This window comes from Epinephelus fuscoguttatus, linkage group LG14 (assembly GCF_011397635.1).
Source record: "Epinephelus fuscoguttatus linkage group LG14, E.fuscoguttatus.final_Chr_v1".
Taxonomy (NCBI): Eukaryota; Metazoa; Chordata; class Actinopteri; order Perciformes; family Serranidae; genus Epinephelus; species Epinephelus fuscoguttatus.
Genome location: NC_064765.1, coordinates 28,609,353 through 28,633,093, shown reverse-complemented (window position 1 = coordinate 28,633,093; position 23,741 = coordinate 28,609,353). Strand labels below are relative to the sequence as shown.

General features: G+C 41.1%; 1 protein-coding gene across 1 annotated transcript in view; it reads left to right on the top strand.

Annotated features, from left to right (window-relative positions):
* The window catches only part of LOC125901259 (leucine-rich repeat and fibronectin type-III domain-containing protein 2), a 193,637-nt gene that overhangs the window by 98,498 nt on the left and 71,398 nt on the right, over positions 1–23,741 (top strand). The window contains exon 3 of the mRNA XM_049596827.1: positions 13,504–13,628. The gene's annotated coding sequence lies outside the window, so the exon portion shown is untranslated. The remainder of the gene's footprint in view (positions 1–13,503; positions 13,629–23,741) is intronic.

Genomic DNA, 23,741 nt, shown 5'->3' with positions numbered 1-23,741 from the left:
CAGAGATGCCTCTCCTTATGGGGAACAAATTTGCCCCTAGAACCCATAACTTCCAGTTATACAGATTTTCTGCCATTTTGAATTTTTTGAAAAACACTTCAAATCGATCTCTTCCTAGGAAGTTTGACCGATCTGCATGAAACTCGGTGAACATAATCTAGGGACCAATACCTAAAGTTCCCTCTTGGCAAAAGTTGGAAAACTCACTAAAACTGAGCTTCTATAAGACAATGAATATTGCGGAGGGCGTGGCTCATCACATAAAGGTGTATAACATCTCAAGGGTTTCACCGATCACCACGCAACTTTGTAGGCATATGACCACACATAATCTGAGGGGACCCCTCCATTATTGACCCCATCAAACAAAATGGAGGCACTAGAGAGCTCATTTCTTATCTAGGCCTGACCGCCATATTCATTTTTACTAAACTTGGTAGATATGTAGAACAGGACGCCTCAAGGTGACTGGAGAAATTTAACTCTAATTGGCAACTGGGTGGCGCTATAACAACAGAAAAATGCTTAAAAATGGCTAAAATGCGACCGATTGCTGTGGCTCCCCCTGTGGCTGAATGTTGTTGGGGTTTTTTTCTAATTTTTGGTATGACTAAGTCATGATATGGTATGCTGTACATAATGGGTATGGACTAGATTTCTATAATCTTGTCAGATATTTTAAATAATCTGAACCTGTCAGTGGCAAAAACAAGCACTTCTAGTGGACATGAATGGACAGTGCATGTTGCCCAGAGTGGTTACATTGCAGCCTGTTAGGCAGCTGCTGGCTGCAACACTCTTGCTCAATACTAGACCATTTTTTTTTAATGTTCTCATTGGTTACTTTTAAACAAAAACATTGGAAAATATGCTCCAGGTTGAAAAATAGCAAAGTTACACTTTCACACCCTGATACGGGTACAAAAGACCTTTATAATTATCATTTGTTAAAAACTGTTATGTGACTGAGTTAAGATTTCAGGTAAGGCAACTTCAGTTAATGCTTAGTATATGCATTATATTCTAGCTTACATGAATGGTTACAATAAGCCTTTATCACCCTCTATAAGTCTTATGGTTTATGCAAAGCTTTCAGACAGTATTGTGGGTGTATTATGAGCTTTGTGATGCACTGAAATATGTCCATGACCATACAAGTTGGCAGCCAAGAATACTTTCTGGTGTTGGCAAAAAAAAAAATCTTGTGTGTCACACACACAGCTCAGCTAAGACAACATAATTACCAGGTACTACAATCAGAGGTACAGCCATTATAGCTAACAGCCTGAAACCTTTCATTGTTTCTCCTCAATTATGTCCCTGTTGTACTGCACTGTATGCAGTCTGATTGGGTCAGGAGTCCGCTAATGTGCCTCAGTGTAGAGTGCCAGGAGAGAAAGCACAAAGGATTCCCCGGCCTCGTGTCCATTTTCTGTTTTGAACGCAGTGCACAACCTACATCTTGTTGTCAGACATCAGAAAATGTGTCGTGCACCGCTTGAGGACTTTAAGCTTTGACATATATTTAACGCCTACACTAATGCAAGGTTGTGACATACAAAGGTTTTTCATTTCCATAAAGCAAGCACGCTGACCAGCTCCATTCACCCCGTGTGTGGTTACAAATCACTTATCTACAAATGGCAGGCGAATCTACAATTCTTGAGGAAATTATGAAAGCAAAGACAACATATAAAGATCTGAATCTCAAGCAAATGTAATGTAATGTAGTGTTTAAATTGTTGAATAGTAGGGATAGCACTGTGGTTCATTGTTGCCCCACTGCAAGAGGGTTCCTGGTTTGAACCCAGGATGGGGGGTTCGAACCCTGGGGTGGGGAGCCCCTCTGTGCATAGTTTGCATGTTCTCCCTGTGTCACTGTCGGTTTTCTTTGGGTACTCCAGCTTCCTCCCACAGTCCAAAAACATGCAGGTTAATTGGTAAATCTAAATTGGCCGTAGGTGTGAATGTGAGTGTGAATGGCTGTCTGTCTCTATGTGTCAGCCCTGTGATAGTCTGGCGAACTGTCCAGGGTGTACCCCATTCACACCTACAGTCAGTTTAGATTCACTGATTAACCTGCATGTCTTTGGACTGTGGGAGGAAGCCGGAGTATTGAGTGTCGAGGAGCATTTACTTGTACCTAATTAATTGTACACCAAAACAAACCACTGACCCTTTTTGGTTGTGTGTTTGAGGTCTTTTTTGTTTGAGATTGTGGAATACTTGTAAACCATGTTGTACTGTGCTGAATGAGGCGTTTTCAGTGTTTTCAGATGTCAGCATCAAAATGTGACAACTTCCCTCATCATCGGAGATTAACTCTGACAGGAAGCAGAGTCTGGTGGCTGGCTGTCACACTGAAGCACTTAGCAACTGAGATCAGGCCACAGGCGTTGGCAACTTTGCTTACAAGTTAGCACCATTGTTACAAAAACACTAAAACCATAAACGTGACAGGATTTAACCCTGTGATTTAGCAAATATGTCATTACACATCAGATTTGAAAACATCTCTGAATTATGTCAAATGCAACAGTCAATACAACATAACACTAATGTGGTTGTTCATTGGTTTGTATATTAAATTTACAGCCTTGCTCCAGTGGTTGTTTGCTGGAGGAAAAGAAAAATAAAGTGTGTCTACTCATGGTGCACCATGTGCAGACATTATAAGAAAGACAGGTTACAATGTATTCATGCTGTATGGGCTGACCTTTTAAAATGCCATCCTTTGTCGTCAAGGACTGACCCTGTGCCACAGGAGAGCAGTGTCACCATAGCACAACCACCTACGTGCATGAATTGTCCTTCTGCTGAGGTGAATGAAACTGAAGGATTTCCCAGAACTTTCTAAATTGTGGTTTAAAACCAGAAAAACGCTGAAATATTGTAGCGAAATAAATGTAACACACATTTTTGGGAGAAACGGTGTAAAACTAATCCACAGTCAGTTGATCTTTTAAACATTGCTTTGTGTAAACAGGAAAGATAATGCGCAGCGGCTTTGCATGGCTGTATGATTCGAGATAAAGTGATGTCATATTAAGCTTGTTTTCGAAGTCTGTTTTGGATGTAATCCAGCTAGCTTACCATTTACATCCTGCATGCATAAGCGAGTACATTACAACCTGACAGGAGACAAACATGAGCTTCAGGCCGAGGCTCTTTATGTAAGCCTCATCCCAAAACAGATTTTTACAACAACAAAGAATTTTGGAATCCAAAATGTGTTATTACTTTTGCATACATAATGCACCCCACCCCCACCCCCCCACCCCCCCTTGCGAACGTGTCATGAGCTAAAATATTCCATCTTGTGCTCTGTACTGGAGGGCTCAACTTACACAGTCAATTACCGTATGCGGCTTCATCATATATCTTGCATGCAAATGAGACTATAAATACACCAACTCATCTCTCAGATGTATCACCCTGTCAGAGTGTTAAACAGTGCGCTGTGACACACTATAGGTTTCTCACTGGGTTGCAGCTCTTCACAATGCCTCAGTCGCACGCTATGAGACGTGCAAACTTACTTTCTATCATGCAATGTCAGAACCTCTGCTCTTCAAAGGCTGAGGCAACGAAAGAAGTGAAGTAAAAGAAAAAACAAATGGGTTTAAAGTTTTAATGTTGAGCGCCATACTATAATAGATAAGACACAGATAGGCAATGGTTAACTTTACTATTGATGTAATGGTGCTAAAACAGACACCAAAAATTCAAGTGTTGGTTTGAGCTAAATTTGAACAAAAAAATTAATTACCGTCTTTTTGTTTTGCACACTATAATGTACATATAGTAGTAGGCTACAGATACCTGTCCTTGGGTCCCATCCCCACAAATCCTTGGGTAAAAATCCTCATATTTTAAATTTAATAGACATCCATTTATTATAATAGTTAATATTTTTTTTCACAAAATATATTCAGATCAGCTGGATGTTGAAATGGCTCATTTATAGATATAAGTGGCTTTATAGTAACACCTAGATTTTTGGGGTTTAATTTTATTTTAAATAAAAGTCTTGGCTCTTGGAATATGAAATTCTTATTGCCAAATTCAGATGATAAATACGGTTTTGAAGCTTGTAAAGGCATGAGGACAAGCTGGCAGCAAAAACGGGTCAACTGCAATCAAGTGCTACTCACTCACTTTTCTTCATGCTGTTTTGAAAATATGAATGAAAGCCTTAACTTTATAGTAACAAGGCAGAGTCCAGAACAGTAGGTTTTTGTCTGATTTCAAATAGTCTCACTCACCAGACCTTTCTCAAGAAAAGAAAGGTCTGGCTGGGCCAACTCTCATTTTAAGATTGGAGAAAAAACGCCCCGGCTGCTTGTATTTCTTTCAACCAATCACAATCATTCTGGGCAGTACCACAGCAACGGTGTGCTTGCAAAAATATTGCCGGGGGGAAACAGGTTTTGGTGTAACACGCCCACAAAAATATTGCCTACAGGACGCGAACCATGGCAAAAAAATGGCTACATCCCCGCAAGACCAAACACCGCAAAAGTTAGTAAAGGACGTGTTGAAAACGGTTGAAAACTGCTATACAACCGGAGGTGGTAGGGCGGGACTTCAGCGGGTGGCTCGTTCTGCCCAATGAGAGGCTGATCTATGCAGCGAACTTCCGCCCACTCAGACTAGATTTCAAATAAAGTACTGGCTTTCAGAATGTCAAAACCTTTTCGAACCAACTGGGTCACCACTAGTGTTGCACGGTATACCGGTACTAAAATAGTACCGCGGTACTAGAGTATTCCAAACGGTACTATACTGCATTTGGAAAATACCGGTACTTTGAAATTGCTTCAATTCATTAATTTAGTTAATTTATTTTACTCATTTATGCACACAAACGCCTTTCTTGTTCCTACTGGAGCACAGATTGCACAAGTGGTGTGTATGACAACACCTGTATCAATATTCACAGCTGGCGCATGTGAAAAAAGACAAGAGAAAGTCTGCCTCGCAAAGGGAGACAACACGAGACAACACAAACTTGGTGGGACATTTGAGTTACCAAACCGTGATGTCCGTACCGAGGTACCTACCGAACCATGATTTTTTTGGTACCGTTACACCTCTACTATTTATTGTTCTAAAGGTTTGTATCCAAATGGACTTGTCCTTAGGAAAAGTACCGGAAAGTATCGAAAAGTATCGAAATTCATATTGGTATTGGTACCGAAACAAAGATTTTGGTATCGTGACAACACTAGTCACCACTGGTGATTTGCTTGAGATCTAAGTGGCTTATCATTGCGCATCAAAATATTTAACATTAAATATTAAGCTTGGTTAGATTCTCACCAGTTAACTTTAAGGAAACCATGAGCACCAAAGTATAGTCATTCAGATTAACAGAACACCGGCCTGGTAAACAAGAGAGATGAAAGAAGTGTTGACCCCCCCCCTCCCTTTAAAGCAGTCATTTAGTCCGATTGTGTCCATTCCTTAATTAAATGTATATTCTTTTAGTCTGTAAAGGTTTACTGATCAAAAGAATCAAAAGGATTTTCATAAAATTAATCTAAGTTGTGAATTTAGTCATCTGAAGTTTTTTGCTAACTGTATGCTAACTTCATCCGTCAAACAGACTGCCATTCCTCTGATATAAACAATGTTTTCTCGCCTTCCTGCATTGTGTTGTTGGGTAAGCTTGTTTTTGTTAACTTGCTGGCAACAAAATAAAAGTGTCCCCAAGACTTTCTGTGCGAGCACGGTCTCACTTCAAAGTCACTGAAATCCGGTGCTTAGGCAGTGACTTACAGCATCAGAAACCAACGAAAAAAGGCGTCCTTTAACGTCGGCATGATATGCTGCCAGTTGCTGTTGTAGTTTAACGGTGCCCAGCAGCGTCAAAAGAGACAAGGATGAAAGTTAAGGTGCCGAAAGTCTGAGTGGGATGGGCGGGAGGGGTGGTGGATGGGTCCAATAAACACCAAGTTTGCATGTTCATGTCCCGTGAGTTTCTAAAGCCGAACTCTGTTCTTTTTACCTCAACCTAACCTAACCTTTTGTTGGACGTGGAAAGTCTATGGCCAAGCACGTCAATATGTGACGAGGTCAAAGTGAGAATGTGTTGTCTGTGCATACTTCACCATGGGACAACCCCAAGAGTAAAGCATATGCTCCCAGTTTGGAGAACCTTTGTCACATATCTTTGCAGCCTTTTTTTCTCCCAAAATTATGGCTTGGTGACAGTCATTATGTGATGTGACATATTTTGCTTAATATGTGGAATACATATCAAGTATCTCTGACCAATAGGCAGCCCAACAACCCACACATGCTGCTTACAGTACACCCCTCCATCCATCTGGTGGGAGGCCTTGCAGTGAGACTGTGAGGCACCATGATAATGATTAAATGGCTGGTGGTTTGAGCCAGGGCAACACTAATTCCTTTCAAGCAGCCTTTGCTCAAGCACAGATGAATTATGTAGCAAAGGCCCACTGAAGCAATCCAGTGTCAACGATGCTGCAGAGCTAAAGATAGAACCAATAACAGGTCAGGTTTACCTCCCCTGCACAAAGCCTACAGTGTTGTAAAAACACAGTAGGTTCAATCCAGAGGAGTTTCAGAAAGCCAGAGAAGGTGTCAGCCCTGTCATAGAACACATACAGCATGAAGCAATGTAACACTGAATGCATGCACTTCAGAAAGGTGTGAGAAGTGTGCTTTATTGTTAAAAGATTTATGGCAATGTTGGTCTGTGAAAATAACAGTTTCAGTGGGAGAGACAATGTGTTAGCTTATGTGCTTGTGTATGTGTATGATTAAAAGTGAGAAAAGAAGAAAGGGAAACCGAGTCTCTGTGTAACAGTGCTGTTTCACGAACTTTGCTAAAGTTTGCTCCAAAGTATATTTCTCCTTCTTTGCAAACTCAGTCTATTCACACCCAAGTTAAACATTTCATGTTCGCACCACTGGGTTGAGCCAGGATGCAGGATGTGCTCTCACAGTGTCTTGTTGAACTATGAGAGTTACTATTGTGCAAAATGCCAGTACTTTGATGTCTGCACACACCGTACTGTTTGTGTGAAGTCGTCTTTTACATCAGGCCCAATAGTGTAAGGTGACTTTAGGGAACACTGCTTCTTTGAAGACATCATTCATTAGCATTCAAAGGGACAGCCCTGGTCCAACCGCCCAGTGCTCGGATCAAAACATTGCTAACAGCAGGGCAGAAGGACGTGCGTAGAATTCTCTCTGACCTTCAATCTTTGAGACGCCTCATTTGCAGCTCAGGTGTCATGTGCAAATCCCTCCAGATAGATAATGTCGTGATATACTCAGCAACCTGTCATGTTATTATGACAGGTCTGTTTGCAGAGAGAGATTGGATCTGATTTGGAAGGACAGTACAGCAGCTCTTTGATGATCCAGATCCAGGTGGTAATAATGGTAAGAAAGAGTACGTAGGCTGTGCTGAGACTTTGTGAAAGACAGGACAAAGTCAATGGAAACTCTCAGGACTTATGGATTTCCTCAGCCCTTAAATGTTGGCTTGTGCAAGTGTACCGCAGACTAATACCAGGCCTTATGACTCATTCTGTGAACTTTCTCTCTGTTGAGTTAAAGTTAAAGAGGCACTCCAACGATTTTACACGTCAAATTCAATTTAGTAATCATGGTTCGTACTTCTCAGCCTGGGAAAACAGTTGTCTGATGTCTTCTCTGGTTCTGAGGGAGCTTTGTGAAGTTTCATCACCCGGGGTATTTTGGCTTGGAGATTTTTTAACAGAAAGTCTGCATTGCAAATGTGGGTGCTTGCCAGGCAAGAGGAATTAAATTTAAAATATTAAGTTACATTATGGGAAGTGCAGGATCCGGTGGTTTTGGAGCTTGACTCGTATTAGGGGCTAAAAGTTAGGATATTTTGGCATCTTCTGCATCTATTTTGACCATATTTAGTCATGCTAGCACTTCTGCCCAAATTCGTTGTATCTTAGGATACATCCGACTGACTTTGGTGATACCTCGACTCATCCTCCAGCACTATACAAGGTTGATTTTTGATTTTGAATAACTTTCTCAGGATTAATGTTAAAATGTAGATGATCCTTTACCTCTTCATCTAGCACCATCATCAGGTCAAAATGTATTCAGTCCTTAAGTTCAAGACCAGATACAAGCATAAGTAATGACATTCCCATCAGCCTTATCCGTAGCCTGCTTGGTGTTTAGCGCTAATGACCGAAGGTTGGCATCAACAAACTAAATTAAGGTGGTGAACATGGTAAACGTTGTCATTGTGAGCATGTTAACATAAGCTAGCATAACAGCAGCATGGCTGTAGACTATTAGTTTGATTTTAGCTGCAACAAGCAGCTCTATAGCTCCCTCTGTTGGTTGGTTAGTTAGTTGGTTGGTTGGTTGGTTGGTTTGTTGTCGGGGGTGTCACAAAACATCAATCTGAATTGATATATCGATTATATGATGAACGATCCAATATTATCGATGCAAAGTGAAAACATTGATACTTATTGCCATCTTCAAGACACACCTTTATTTTGAAATTCCCCTGCCCAACTGTGTCAACCACTTCCGTCAAAGCACACTGCCTTTAGCAATCAAACAATACAAGTGGCCTCATGCCAGGCAGATCAAGAAAAAGACACTGAGGGTATTTACTAATATCATCTCCAAAAAAATCAATCCAACATTGTATTGTGATAAAACTTTGGATTTACACTCCTAATCGGTCGGGCAGTTGGTCCACAAAAACGTTACTTATATCTGGCATGGAGGTGAGGAAAGAAGGGGGTTGGCAAATGCGAGATAGGAGTGGCTTATTGCAAAAAGGTGCATAATTTCCAAAAAGATTCAGACCTCTAAAAGATACTGCGGAAAGATGTTCATGATTCGAAAGACAGCTGACTAACTGTTCATGCCAACTAGCAAAAAGGGGAAACACATGGATGTTTGCGCAATATGGATCCCTTTGATCGATTTGTAATGATCATTTATTAAGAATTCTGACAAGGTCTTTAAATGACTTCAAAACGTTTTTGGCACAAGTGTTATTATAAATTTTTGGCTCACATAGTATTCAGTATATGTACAGAAACCACTACGAAACACACCCTGAAAACAATTACATTTAGATCTGGATTCCACTAATCAACCACCATTCCCCTGCTTATTCGAAATGCATGTTGCTCTCAGTGACTCATATGCAAGAAGAGTAAATATAATCGAATTCTCGAGGAACACAGCAGTCTGCTCGCTGCTTGTAGGAGTCTAGTTGTGGCTTTGGTGTGGGATCAGATGTGTTCTCTGTGGCTCGGATCAGATGACTAACAAGACTTAAATTTATCATCTGAAGCAACAGTGTGTGCGTGTGTGTGTGTGTGTGTGTGTGTGTGTGTGTGTGTGTGTGTGTGTGTTTGCTATGTAGCTTATGCTCTATGTCGTATCTTGTATGGCAGCCTCATTAATGTGCTGTGGACCTTCCTGTGTGTACACATCTGTGTTTGGCTTACTGTATGCACTGTAGAAATGTTACTCACAGTGTCTCAGCAACTCCCTATACTGCTGTATTCTTGTGAATAAATCCTTAACACAATTCAGGCTGTGACAGGGGATGTTGGCTGTGCGGTCTTGCTTATAATTAACCGACTGTAAAGACTGGACGCACAGAGCTTAAACACTTTGAATTTCAACGATTTATCGGCCTCCTTCATCCGCTTTGATTGACCCCTTAAAGAGTCCATAAATGACAGGGTGCGTTCTTGATTGATTACTTTGACGTGTTCAGAGACTACACAGCTTAATTACTTTCCTTTTAGGCACTCAGTAACTCACATCTTATTCGAGGTATTTGACATTTATGAGCATGCAGACTGCTTATTTTACATGAAGAAACTGACAGCCACAGCAGAGGTATTGTCGCATTTTGGGTGTGAAATAAAAACAGATGAATTTATGTATCCTAACGTTAAAGTGGAAGATTCTTGATTTACATATTCATCACCTTCAAGGTCTCTTATCTCCCTGTGTAACTTCAGGCTGTGAATCTGCATTAAAAACAACCTGAGCACCAATGCAAGACACCTAAAAGTGGAAAAAGGAACATCGTGTCCACACGCAGCTTGAGAAACCCTTTTTTTTTTCACTGTTTCACTCTGTTACATCAACCGTAATCTAGAGTGACAGCTGTGTGATGACCTACGCGACACGCAACAGCAGTGTCTCAATTATAAAGCATGAAATTGTAACTGTCTGAATTCTGGTTGAACTTTTACAGCTTCATGCCCGTTTGCACTCAAACAATGTTAAGCCCACCACAAGGCAGTGTGGGCACTCGGGCTGCTGTAGGTGGAGCCGCCGCTTGCAGGCTCTGGAATCTCGTTAAGCATATTGTGTTGCTAGAATCAAAGCAGAGGTGTACTTGGCAACGGCTAACCGCTACAACCAAGGAAGTCAGGAAATCTCTGTGGCTTAGTAACACCCCACATTGCAGAAAGAGCTTGTCAATGGGATTTTGGGAGGATATTCTGCAGCTTGTCACAGAGGCACAAATCACATGACATAACTGCAATGGTTTGTCAGAGAGAAAAAATTTTAGTCTTGTGGGCTTTTCAACCTATTCAGTTTGTTTTAATTTATAGAGCAGAGGCCCAAGAAAAGTCTGATTTTGGGACAGTTTGTACTCAAGAAAGGCTCTTTCTTTTCTCACCTCAGGGTATTTCACCTGTGTTCCAGACCTTTGAGTTACTGGTGGACATCTGAGGTCTTCTTTAGTGATTTAAAAAGATCTGGTTTTGTGCTTATTGATATTTCCCCAGTTGGAGATATAACTAAGCCAATAAGGGCCTTGTAGGTGTGATTTTCCTGTGCCAGAGCGAGCATCCTTTCCCATGGTAAACAGTGGCCTTAGCAACTGCTACTGTCAGTCCTGTAAACTTAAAATGGCAGTGATGCATTGATAACTGTGTGTTGGTCACTATAAAGTGGTTAGGGCAAAATACACCATCATATTAAAGAAAATGGCGATATGAAGAGGGAACAAAATGGCAGTCCAGTTGGAAAATTCTGGACAGTGGTGTCAGGTAGGGCTGGGCAATATACCAATATGATATCAATATTATGATGACACTAGATATCATCTAAGATTTTAGATATTGTGATATATTGTTGTGGTTTAAAAGCTGCATTGCAATAATGTAATTTTATGAACTTAGCAGACTGTTGGCTGTTCCATTATTTGCCTTTAACCACGTGGTAATATATATCCACATGACTGATGATTATTCATCACTAATGTGGTGTATTCTTCACCAATAGTCAATCCTACAATATTATCACAAATATTGTCGTCAAGGTTTTTGGTCCAAAATATTTTGACGTTTGATTTCCTAATTTTCTTTTGAGACATCTATTGAGGGTGGCTTTTTTCTAGCGATTGTAGTGAGGCAGTAACTTATAAAAGGAACATTTAATTGAAGCCGTTTTTCCATACTCATGCCATAGAACCACAGCCAAACACACTTCAAAGATTTTCAAATGGGTTTAAACACCTGAACTGTGTACAAACGGTGAAAATGAGCTATATTGCTTATGGAAACAAGGAACTCCAGAAGAGCCCACTCACAAATATCCACATGGGACGGAGCTCTCAATGACAAAGGGGTTCAGCCTTTTAGACAATTCCTCCAATCATCATGCATACACCGAGCGCCCTCTCCCACCTACCGCTCCATTAGGTCCCAGGGAAGCTGAGCCTCCCTGGAAGTGACGATTTTGTCGCATTTATCCAATGACCATCTCGCTTTGCTGCATGAAAAATACCGGCTCAGCGCTGTCTCATAGGAATGCTTGGGGGCTCCGCGTCCACCATGCTGACACGAGAATGTATGATAGAGAGGTCATGTTTGAAAACTGGTGATAAACAGCTGACGTTTGAACATCATTGAAATTATTATTCATTCATTCATCTTCTAACCGCTTCATCCTCTTGAGGGTTGCGGGGGGGCTGGAGTCTATCCCAGCTGACATTGGGCGAGAGGCAGGGTACACCCTGGACAGGTCGCCAGACTATGGCAGGGCTGACACATAGAGACAGACAATCATTCACACTCACATTCACACCTATGGACCAATTAACCTAGTCCCCAATCTGCATGTCTTTGGACTGTGGGAGGAAGCTGGAGTGCCCGGAGAGAACCCACGCTGACACGGGGAGAGCTCCCACGCCCGGGATCGAACCGGCAACCCTCTTGCTGTGAGGCGAGAGTGCTAACCACTACACCACCACACCGTCATGTAAATTCAATAGTGCATATTTGACGATTTCTTCTAGGAAATTTTATATATAAATATATATTATGTATACATCCTTAAAATGAGTTGCACATCTCTGGGGTTAGAGTTGGGTTTTAATGGAGAAAGTGCAAAACATCGGCCATCTTCAGGGATCAGACAATCTGCTTTTTAGTTATGCGAGACTGCTGTGACACAGTGCTTATTATCCAGTATCACACTGACACTATTTAATTTGTTATCTTTTGTCCATTGCCATAAGACTGCAAAGTCTTTTCCATTAGCCAGTTGGATTTTGTGTCATTTAGTGTTCTAGCCCAACCATCTCATTTGGCAAAGACTAACATCTGGCAGATGCAGACATTAAAAGGAGCCTTGTTTTAACACAAAGATGTATTGTTGTGTAAAGAGAGCACTAATTGCACTGAGATTTCAAAATTGTGTTTGTTTATTCACCTGGGCCGGCGCAGCCTGGAGCCACAACACACCATTTTCACCAAAATAACCATTATGAAACCTTGTTGTGTCTACCTTTCCCTCTATGTGCTTTTCATCCTCACCCATTACGATGAGATGCAGCGGTGGGTTTTGGGAGGACATGTGCTCTGACACAGTCACAGAATTTTAATGAGGAGATGTATTAATGCCGTATTATTACACACCAGCTTTTTCATTCTTTTCATGAAGCTATAGTTATTTTCAGAGTTCACCTTTGAAACCTTGTATAAAAAACATCATGCATTTGAATCTGTTTCTGTCTAACCCTGGTGTTTTTATCCTTATATTTCCCCCCAAACTCAATTATCCATCCTTTAATTCTACAAACTCAAATCAAAGACGAAGAAGGGTTTAATTACCAACTCAAATGCCAAAATTCCTTTTTTCCTGCTCCCTCCTGCACTTGAAAGTGCAGTTTTTACGTTTGATGTTTTAATTCAACTTTGGTCATGGCCAACCATGTGCTCCTGGTAACAGATGCATGTCAGGACAGGCACATTAAATCAAAAAGGGCTTTTTTCATATTTCAAATGCCATTTATTTCTGTATTTAATGCCTTGAAATTGCAAAGACCCACAGTTTGTTTTGCTGAAAATCTTCAACATTCAAAATCATTCATCATAGAAATGCCAATTTCCTAATATTTTGTATTCATACAGCTCTGCATCTTGCAGGTTAGTAACTTCCTTTCACTAACTTGTCCTACTGTGTTTCTTTCTTGTTTAGGTGATATTAGAGATTCATCAGAGACAAATGTGACAGCTATCAATAAGAGGTGTTGTACGACCTTCGTGACATGAATCACTATGTGTTTGGATACCTGACCTGACCAAACCACTGATCCTGTTACTGTGAGTAAAGTGTACAAATTCCCCAATTTTTAACCACCTCTAGCATTTAAAAGCACACCACTGAAGGAGCACACTGTGTCATGGCCAGTTTACTCATTTGTTTCCTGGTGAAGCAATGGCACTCGTCCATCAGTGTGTTTACATGCACTTACCATGGTTACAGTCAGCTTTCAGCTCAACCTGATGACATCATGTTTATTAGAAACCTGATAACCAGAGTAGGAGTCCAGAGAAACCAAACTTCCTCAGATATATGTGTATCGAAGAAAGACAATGTCTTGGCCATGTGCTGTATCCATGTGGCTGGGTTTCTAATCATCTTCTTACATAAATACATGGACTTCACAAAGATCTTTACATATATACATTCTTGAATTCAAATTCACTGTATAACTGAAATTGATACAAAGTTGCTTAAGTTTGAATAACTGGGTTTTCACAGCCTAACTTTTGACTGTGTAAAATGAAGCCAAATTTGTGCTGTAAAGAAAACCTGGTTGCTCTTACTGCAGTACTGTCAGCCCTCCAACATACACATTCAGAAGAAATCAGGAAGTGGTGTCTTGTATCACGAAATATTGCACTTAAAATAAGTAAGGGCAATCGGATTCCTAACCTGCTGGATGTGTAAGTAGATTTTAAGATGCAACTACCCTCTAGATTTCTGCCTAACCCCACCCACTGTAGACATTTGTAAAAATGCTAAAAAAGTGGGCAGGGGGCTGAGAGGGCAGCAAGGAGGTGGGTGGAAGTGAGGAGGCTTAACATTCTTATTTAAAAAAGTTATTAAAGGGACATTGTGTAGCATTTTCAGTTGTTTTCTGGCAAAAATTGATGTCTGCACTCATAAGTATGTCATCATTGGTGTAATATTACCTCCACTAATAGTCTGACTTATTCTCGTAAAAGGAAAATTTCGGATTTGTTTGTACATTGGGCGGGTAAGTCGTCTGGGGGGGTTCCATAATGTTTCGCCATCTTGAGAATACATCCTCCAGCAAGGGACATATAGCACTACCAGGGAATAGCCCCGCCTTCGGTGTTTTCGTTGAGAGCCAGGCCAGTGCTGTGTGACTGAGAAGCTGAAGGAGAGGAGCAAGAGGCGCTTCGCTACTACCCCGGCACGACTGCAGCATAACAAAGTCCCACTCTTTGAACATAATGCAGGATCATGCATATGCAGCATCATGGGAGACGGAAATCTCGCCGCCAGGGAAGCGCAGAAGGGAATCAAAAAGGCAACGTGACCGGCGAATTCAAAGAACGAGGGACAACTCGGTCAGTTGTCAAAAGAGAAGACGTGATTGGTTTGCAGTCCTACGTTGTAAACACAGCCAGCATGGTGAAGAGGGGGTTTGTCAACTCGCGTCGCGTGTGTCTGTGTAGGAGCCTGAATGAATACTCCATGAAGTATTGGATGACATGGTTTCATCAATGTTATCATAGCTTTTTGGGCCACAGCGGCTGCTGTTGTTGCAATACGCATTTGAAACAGTGAGGCGCTAGAGTGCGCTATCCGTTTATGATTTCAACGTTAGATTGGAGAAATTCTTACACACTGTGGCTTTAAGTTTGATCCAGTTGACTCTATGTTAGCTTTGGCCTTGCAAGGTTCAGGGTGAACTCAAAACAGTAGATGGCATGCATTTTCAAACCAGGAAATACCTTCATTCATTTTTCATAACTGCTTATCCTGTTAGGGGTTGCGGGAGGGCTGGAGCCTATCCCAGCTGACATTGGGCGAGAGGCAGGGTACACCCTGGACAGGTCGGTCAATTTAGAGTCACCAGTTAACCTACCCTGCATGTCTTTGGACTGTTGGGAGAACACGCAAACTCCGCACACAAGGGCTCCCCCACACTGGGTTCGAACCAGGAACCCTCTTGCCCTCTCGCTGTGAGGCGACAGTGCTAACCACTGCACCTCCATGCATTTGGTAAGAGGTGTCAATATTAAAACCAATATTTATGTGTTTCATTGCAGCACAGTCATATAATGTAGTTCACAGCTCACAAAATATGTTTAAGTGTGCAGTACCTCTGTAAACTCACCAGGTCACTTAGCCAACATTAAAGTGCCAAATAGCTGTAGTTCCTCTAATGGCCACTTGGCTCCAGAAGCAGGTCAATTCCCATAGACACCCATGGTCAAATGTTCAGCTTTACAGCAGAAACAAACATGTTTACAACTGGGATTACTGGATTGTTCTGGGTAACCTGGTTACTTATATGCTCCATACTGATCAACTACCAGTGGTCTATATCATTAACTTTAACGATGGATGCTAAACTTAAGCTTGCAACATATTAAATTATCTTAGCAATATGTGAATAGTTTTTTAGAATATATATCAGCTTTTCACATACAATGATGAAAATAACAAGACTGACAGCTATGAAAAGGTCACCTGGAGAGCTGTAGACTATACTGTTATACACACCATGGAGTAGATAATTATTTTATGTAATTATTCATGTCATTTCAATAATTAAAATGCCATGGTTTTAGATAATGATGGACATGGCTAATGACTGAGATCTGCAAACCATACAGTGATGTATGGTTAGGTGTGAATGTGTTTGTGCTCTTGCTCATGTAAAGTTTAATCAAACTCAAAATCAACCACCAAAGGCTGGTGTGGCACTTTGACATTTAGCGGAGGTATCACTATCCTACAAAAGATCACTTGACTTATATTGGATAACCCTGGAGTCAAGGGCGGATAATGAGACAATAGACCCCTGGGCACAGACATGCAAAAGGTCCCACTACCTCTTCTACGTAGGGGCGAGACACAAAGACGTGGAAGTTTTGCCTCTGTTTTGTTGTTGTTGTTTGCGTCTCTTTGTGTCTTTGAGGTAAAACGTGTCATTTTGTGTCTTGGAGGTCATTTTCTGTCTGTCTTTTGTACATTTTGTGTGTCTTTGAGGTAATTTTGTGCATTTCTTTGTATTTTTTGCATTTTGTGCATTGTTTTGGTTGTTTTGTGTCTCTTTAAGATAATTTTGTGTCTCTTTTGGGTAACTTTGTGTCTCCTTTGAAGTAATTGTTTGTTTCTTTCAGTAATTTTATTTCTCTGTGAGGTATTTTATGTCTCATTGAGGTCACTTTGTGCCTGTTTTGGTTGTTTTCTGTGTCTTTGAGGTTATTTTATTCTGTCTCTCTTTGAGACACAACATTAAATAATTTGAGAGATAATTGTGTCTCTGTGATAATTTGCGTTTTGTGTCTTTTTTTGGTTGTTTTGTGTTTCTTTGAGGTAATTTTGTGTCTCTTTTGGGTCATTTTGTGTCTCTGGCAGTAATTCTTTGTGTTTTTTTAGGTAATTTTGTTTCTCTCTGAGGTATTTTGTGTCTCTTCAAGGTCACTTTGTGCCTGTTTTAGTTGTTTTGTCTGTGTTTGTGGTTATTTTGTGTCTCTGAGATAACTGTGTGCGCCTTTAGGGTCATTTTCTTTCTCTTTGAGTCCGTTTTTATGTTTTTTTGTGGTCGTCTTGTGTCTCTTTGTAGTTGTTTTGCCCCTCTTTATAGTTTTTTTCCTGTTTCTTTGCAGTTTCTTTTGCATCTCTTTGTGGTCATTTTAATTCTCTGCACATGTTAATTTGAGTGACATCTCGCAGGTGAAGGACAAAGGGGCCCCTGACACTTCAGGCCCCTGAGCCTGTGCCCGCTAGGCCCATTCAGTAATCCATCCATGCTTGTAGTCAAAATTTAGAGATATGGTGAATATTCAAGTTAGCATGTAGCACTGGAGCCTATGGCTGACTGGGCATGTACGGATGAATAGTGTCTACACATTTCGCAGTGAAGGAAAAGCTCACCCAAACTTTTTATCCCTGTAAGACAAAACATGTCAAATTTTCTTTTCACAGAAATGTGACATTTTTCACCAAATCTTCTTAAACCCAGCCTGTCACATATCTTCAGTCAGCATTTGCACTGCCTGCACCACAATGATTGGATGATATAAATCACTTCAACGGGACAAACACTCAGCAAAACCCAGAGCGTTCTGATTTACTTAAGTTGGATTAGAGTCTTAAGCTATCTCCCCAAACTCTTCCTTTCCTTTCTCATTCTATCATTCTCCCTTTCTGTGAGAAAATTGGCATCATTTACTGCTGTCACTGCAGAGCTCATTGTCCCCCATTATCCCAGGGACAAAGCTGCCGTGACATTGAGTTAATCCGTGCTTGTTTCAATTTTGCTTCCAGGGGAAGAAAACAGATAAGGAGTTCAGGTAAGTGATGGCAAGGAGGCGCCATACCCCAGGCAAAACGGACTACAATGATTGGGACGGTTAAGAAAAAGATAAAATGCAATCTGCCAGGCAAATTGGGTTGATTTCCCCAAAAATGTCAGAGACGTGTTGGGCGTGCTTGAGAGGTTTTCTCTCTGGGATTGATGGAACACGCTTCTAAAGACTAAAATTGCTTGCCAGTATGTCAGGCACACATACTGTAAAAAGACAACCACAGTTAGACTAAAAGGAACATTTTATGAAATCTAGGCCAAGGAAACTAGTGTAGGCAGAGACCTCCTCCCTCAACATCAACATCTCTGCAATCATTACCACCATGAGACATAAGGTAATGTTAAAATACTGCAGTACAAGACCTCAGTCAGAAACTTTTGGAAGGAGAACTGTCTGCAAACAATATCTGGCCTCTCCTCCACTGAAAAGTGAAATGTCATGTGTAAGCTCACTGTCTTAGATAAGGCTCTTTCCAGGAGTCTAATTATAGCAAGGCCACGTCATATGGTGTATTGTGAACCTAAACTAAGCTTACTTAATTACATCCACAGAATATAGCTAAGAGACCAGAATTAGCCAGGAGAGAAGAGACAGAGAGTTGATCCAAATCCTATGTCTGCCAAGTAAAGCCACATTTTCAGTCTCTCTCCTACCCATTCCAAAAAAGATGATGTATGCTGTGCAGTTTTATCCAGGCTTTTTGGAGCTTGACCAATACTTGAGACTAAAAGATAACATATTTTAGGCCTCAACTGCATCAGTTATGACTACCTGTTTTTTTTTCCACCCATCTCTTGCAAGGCCCCTAACTTCATGAAAATGGACTGCATCACTTTCGAGGTGCATTCAGTAAATTTGTCTCATTGGAATTGTTTCGAGCAGTTGATATGCTTTAGTGGACGAAGTAATCTCTTGTGTTGAGTTCACCTTAGATGAACCTGGTCTCACTTTGAATTTGTCGATATCCGGTGCTTGGGCAGTGACTTAGGGCATCAGAAACAAACGAAAAAGATGGTCTTTAATGTCCCTATGATACGCAGCCAGTTGCTGTTATAGTTTAACAGTGCTCAGTGGCATCAGGGGGAAACATGACAAGACAAGGACAAAAGTTAAGGTGGCGGAAGTCCAAGTGAGGCAGTTTGGAGGGGTGGTGGATGGGTCCAACAAAACTTTCACCTGAGAGAGCGGTGTTTGTGACCCGAAAGATTCTAAAGCCAAACCCTGTCCTTTTTTTCTTAAACCTAACCACTTCCTTTTGTTGCCTAATCCTAACCATGTGTGTTTGTTGTTGAAGGAAAAAAAACCCTGTCAATTTCCAATGTTATACCGTCGTAGTACGTTTATTTTGAAAGAGACTGCATGTAAACGTTAAATTTCCTGTGAATACGGAAGTGTATCTTGGAAGAAGAGAACCTGACACAGTGTCTCAGAACGTCAACAACCAACATCCCCAGGGGACCTTGCACATCGTATGTGGAAAGCCCATGACCAAAATGTCAATATGTGATGAGGTCAGAGCAAGTTGCTTAGATGAACTTTGACATTTGATACTGGAAAATATCAAACTGTCTTGACGTGCCAACCTTTGAGGAAACCGACAGCTGGGCCAAAATGGAGGAAACTATGTTAGCTCAGTAGCCAACATATCCTCATACAGCTGTTCATATGATATCTAATGAATTAGCACCTGAATGACATACTTAACATAAAGTTATGCACTTAACGTAAAGGCTCATAGCTTAGGTTTAGGCAAGCAAAATTACGTAGATAAGGTTTAGGCGGGTAAATTAGCTTTGGTTAGGTTTGGAAAAGAGACAAGTTTAGGCATCTTTAGGTTTAGGCAAGTAAAGTTATGTATGTTAGGTTTAGGAAAAATCACATGGTGCTGATGTTTTATCACTAAAATAACTCAGACTTCACATTGTTATACACGGTTTCAAACACTGGTCTCCTGGGGAAAAGTCCTGTGTTGTATGACCCACGTTCCACCCCAACCTGCCTCCTTATACAAACTCGTTCCTTCTGTACCCCCATCAAGGCATGAGTCACGTGATCGCAACCTTCCCAATTATTATTATTAACAAATTACTGACTCATTATCACGAGGGTTATATAGAAGTTGGGGTGCATCAGTTTTTGTAGGTAAATGTATGAACAGTGCATGAGAACAGCCAAAATTAGCTGTGTGCCATCTACTTTAATTTAATCATCATCTGTTGATTGATTGATTGATTTAACTGATTAATAAAAACACATATAGCACTGCACCTTAGTCATTACCAATATTACAAGTCATTGAGGATATAAACACAATAAAGCCCAAAAGCTTATTTCCATTGTATTTTTCCAATAAACACTTACTGTGACACATGACAAGATAAAACACACAGATCACATCAGCAAGACATCAGGTGCATACAAGACAATCAACATATAAATACATAGCAAGCAGCTGGGCAACTATGTCAACATGCTCTTGTTTTCTTGGTCATAAAAAGTTAAAAAAAAATTGGAATTGAATATGCTACATGGTACTTTGAGGCCATTTCTTTAAGGTCACTTTTAATGTGCTCTGTAGAAAAACTCTGTTTTAGATTTGTGAGCAAATTATTCCACTGTACTGCTGCCTTGTATAGAAATGTGTTTTTGCCCATCAGGCTATTGAATTAAAAAGCTATGAAGTCTGCCAAGCTACATCTTGTAGAGTGGCTATGATTGCTTCAAATCTGTTCAAGTTCAAACTGCTTCACAAGAGTTTTTCAGTCAGTAATGAGACAGGAGTCAGTGGTGCACATACTTTTCTAAAAGTCAGACTATGCAACTTATACAAAAAACAGAAAGAAAGAAGGAACATTATCTTCCTTTTATAATTGTAAACCTTTGCTCAGTACATTCAGATATTCTTCTGCTACAGCCTTACCAAGCCTGGTTTGACCCGTAGCTTTTGGTAGCTAATGTTAGCTAACCTTAGCTACTGCTGTGCAACTGACATTGCAGAGTTTGCTGACTGTTCTCTTGTGGTACTGTACACTACATTTTAGAACTGACAATTTTTGAGTCACTGTTCAACAAAATTTACTCTCATTTTAAATGAATTGTATTGTCCCAGGGCGGCATGGTGGTGTGGTGGTTAGCACTGTCGCCTCAGAGCAAAAGGATTCCTGGTTCGATCCCGGGTGTGGGAGCCCTTCTGTGCGGAGTTTGCATGTTCTCCCCGTGTCAGCATGGGTTTTCTCTGGGTACCCCGGCTTCCTCCCACAGTCCAAAGACATGCAGGTTAATTGGTGACTCTGAATTGTCCGTAGGTGTGAAAGTGAGTGTGAATGGTTGTCTCTCTTGACATGTCAGCCCTGCGATAGTCTGGCGACCTGTCCAGGGTGTACCCCGCCTCTTGCCCAATGTCAGCTGGGATAGGCTCCAGCCCCCCTGCGACCCTCAAGAGGATAAGTGGTTAGAAAATGGATTCTGACTGAGCTGACAAGCTTGCTATCTGCAGCTAGCTAGCCCACCTGATTTGGATGTTATCAAGCCATTTGTTAAATGGCCATTATCAGTGATCATAAGAATCATAGGTATGGAAGAAAGGGGCCTGCCACACTTACTTTAACAGTAGGTTCTGAGGCCATTAGTTGTATATCAAACTTGAAGTTTCATTAGGTTTAACTTAAACTTTCATGAGGTTTAGGCCCCAAAACTAAGTTGTTAGCTTTAAAAAATGTAGCATGGTACATTTAAACAACTGTATCTGGTTAAAATAACTTAAAGTAGACTTTTGGTTGGGCACGGAACATGAACCCCACTCTACTGGGTGGAAATCCTGTGTTTGTTGACCTATCCACCTCCCCCAGCTGACAGACTTTCTCGCTCTTTCAACTATGTAACCTGACTTTCTACTTTGTTCTTATCATAATTATTACATTTAATGTAAAATGCCATTTTATGGCCTGAAAATTACCTGTAAAAACTAATAGAAGATGTGGCAGGCCCTCCTTAACTCAAATCTACTGTATGATGCTTATAACCACTGAAAACATCCATTTAATGGCCTGATAATAGCTTGCTGACTCGCCTGAAAATGCTTGTGACTGGCTAGTGCCAGCATGTCAGTTGGCTCTCACCAACTACAGCAGTTCACCAACTAGCCCTGTGTACGTCACCAGACTTCTAGCACTGCCTATTTCCAGAAGGATGCTCGCATGACCTTCACTGTGCCACTTTCTGGTGTAAGCGGGCCTTTAAAAGATACATTACATTAGCAGAAATGCGGCATTTGGTGTCAGGACGTTGGCCAGCCTCAAATTTGATTCAGAGATACGCACTACTGAAAGATCAGTCTCACCACTGGATGAAGAGAATTGGCCACTTGAGAGCAATGCAGAGATGGCACTCAAAGCAGCGAACAAAACCTAATAAACAAGACAAATATGTCGCTGTTATTGGTCTTTAATATAGAAGTCTGTCTCCCAAAAATATCTGTACCCATCTGTCCCATCTGCTGTGATGGGAACAGCGATGTAGTAAAGTGCCTCTTGATAGCACATTATTGGCAAATTAAGCAATTAACTAGAAATAGATTCATAAAGCGCTCTAAGGTCACAGTGTTTGTGTTGAAAAATTAATGATGAACATTTGCGGTGCTGAGCATATCACATTCGTTGAACCTGGGAATTGTCTTCCTCCTCCGACCTATCTCAGCGGGATATCAAAAAGATGATCGCAAGTTAATATCACAGTGCGATCTATTGATTGCACTTGTCAGCATTTACAATCTGGCCTCATCTGTCGGTCTGCACTCCCTCTGTCTCGTTTAAGAGTTTCCTGGGAGCCGAGGTGAGCCTGTCCTCTACCTGACAGACTACTGCTCCCTCATCCATCCAGCCCTGGCTGCTAGCAGCCTCGCCGCCCCTCTTACAGCTGCGCACAAGAGCCCTATCATGGTTCACTAATCCTCCTCATTAAGCCAGGCCTCAAGGCTCTCGTTACTGTACATCTATTCCCACATGCCTTGTACCAGACTTTCATCTCTGGCAGCATGTGCGCATGTCATGAATTTGCCATGTGCAATATAGTATGTGTGTCAGGATTTTGATGTCTCTGTCAGCTGCGGGACCAGATAACATGTGGAAAGGCAGCTGTTCCCGCTCCATCTTGGTGGTGGGGGAAAAATTGCATGGATTGCACTCATGCTGCGTTCACATAGACCTCTTTTAATGTTTTTTTTTTTTTTTTTTTTTTTGGTACTTCTAACACTTCACGTATTCACCAAAACTCAGGTTAATAATCTCGATAAGCTTTTCAGGATCAGTGGGAGTTGCAGGGATAGTTATGATATTTTATGTGCATGTGGTGTTTGATACTGCAGGTTAAGCCTCAGGGCAGCATCCATCTCTGCATTTATTGTAGTTACTCTTTGTTTTCTGTTCTTATTGCAGTATTCGTATGCCAGACTCGCCCCAAGGTTCCGAGAGCGGAAAAACAAATATACTTTTTATGGCCTAAAAAAGTGAGTTTTCTTGACAGAGAGTAATTCTGTCCGTCCTTCAGCTTGTGTAAAGTTTGTGGCAGTGCGGAAAATGCTCAGAGGATCTATATTAACCTTGCTTTGAAGTTACCTGTAGACCCCATGAGCTCTGTGGATTTCCTTATTAAAAGCCTTTCTGATTCATCTTGGAAACAACTGAGACCAATTGGAAGCTGTGTCGTCAGGGGCAACACTTCCAGTCATAGAAGTTCCTCTGACAAACGGTGCTAAAGCTCCAGTGACAGGCACCGGGAAGATGGGTTTGAAGGATACAAATCATCCACTGTGAGACTGAATCACAAAGTCGAGCAGCTTTAGCTCTCTATCAGAAATACACT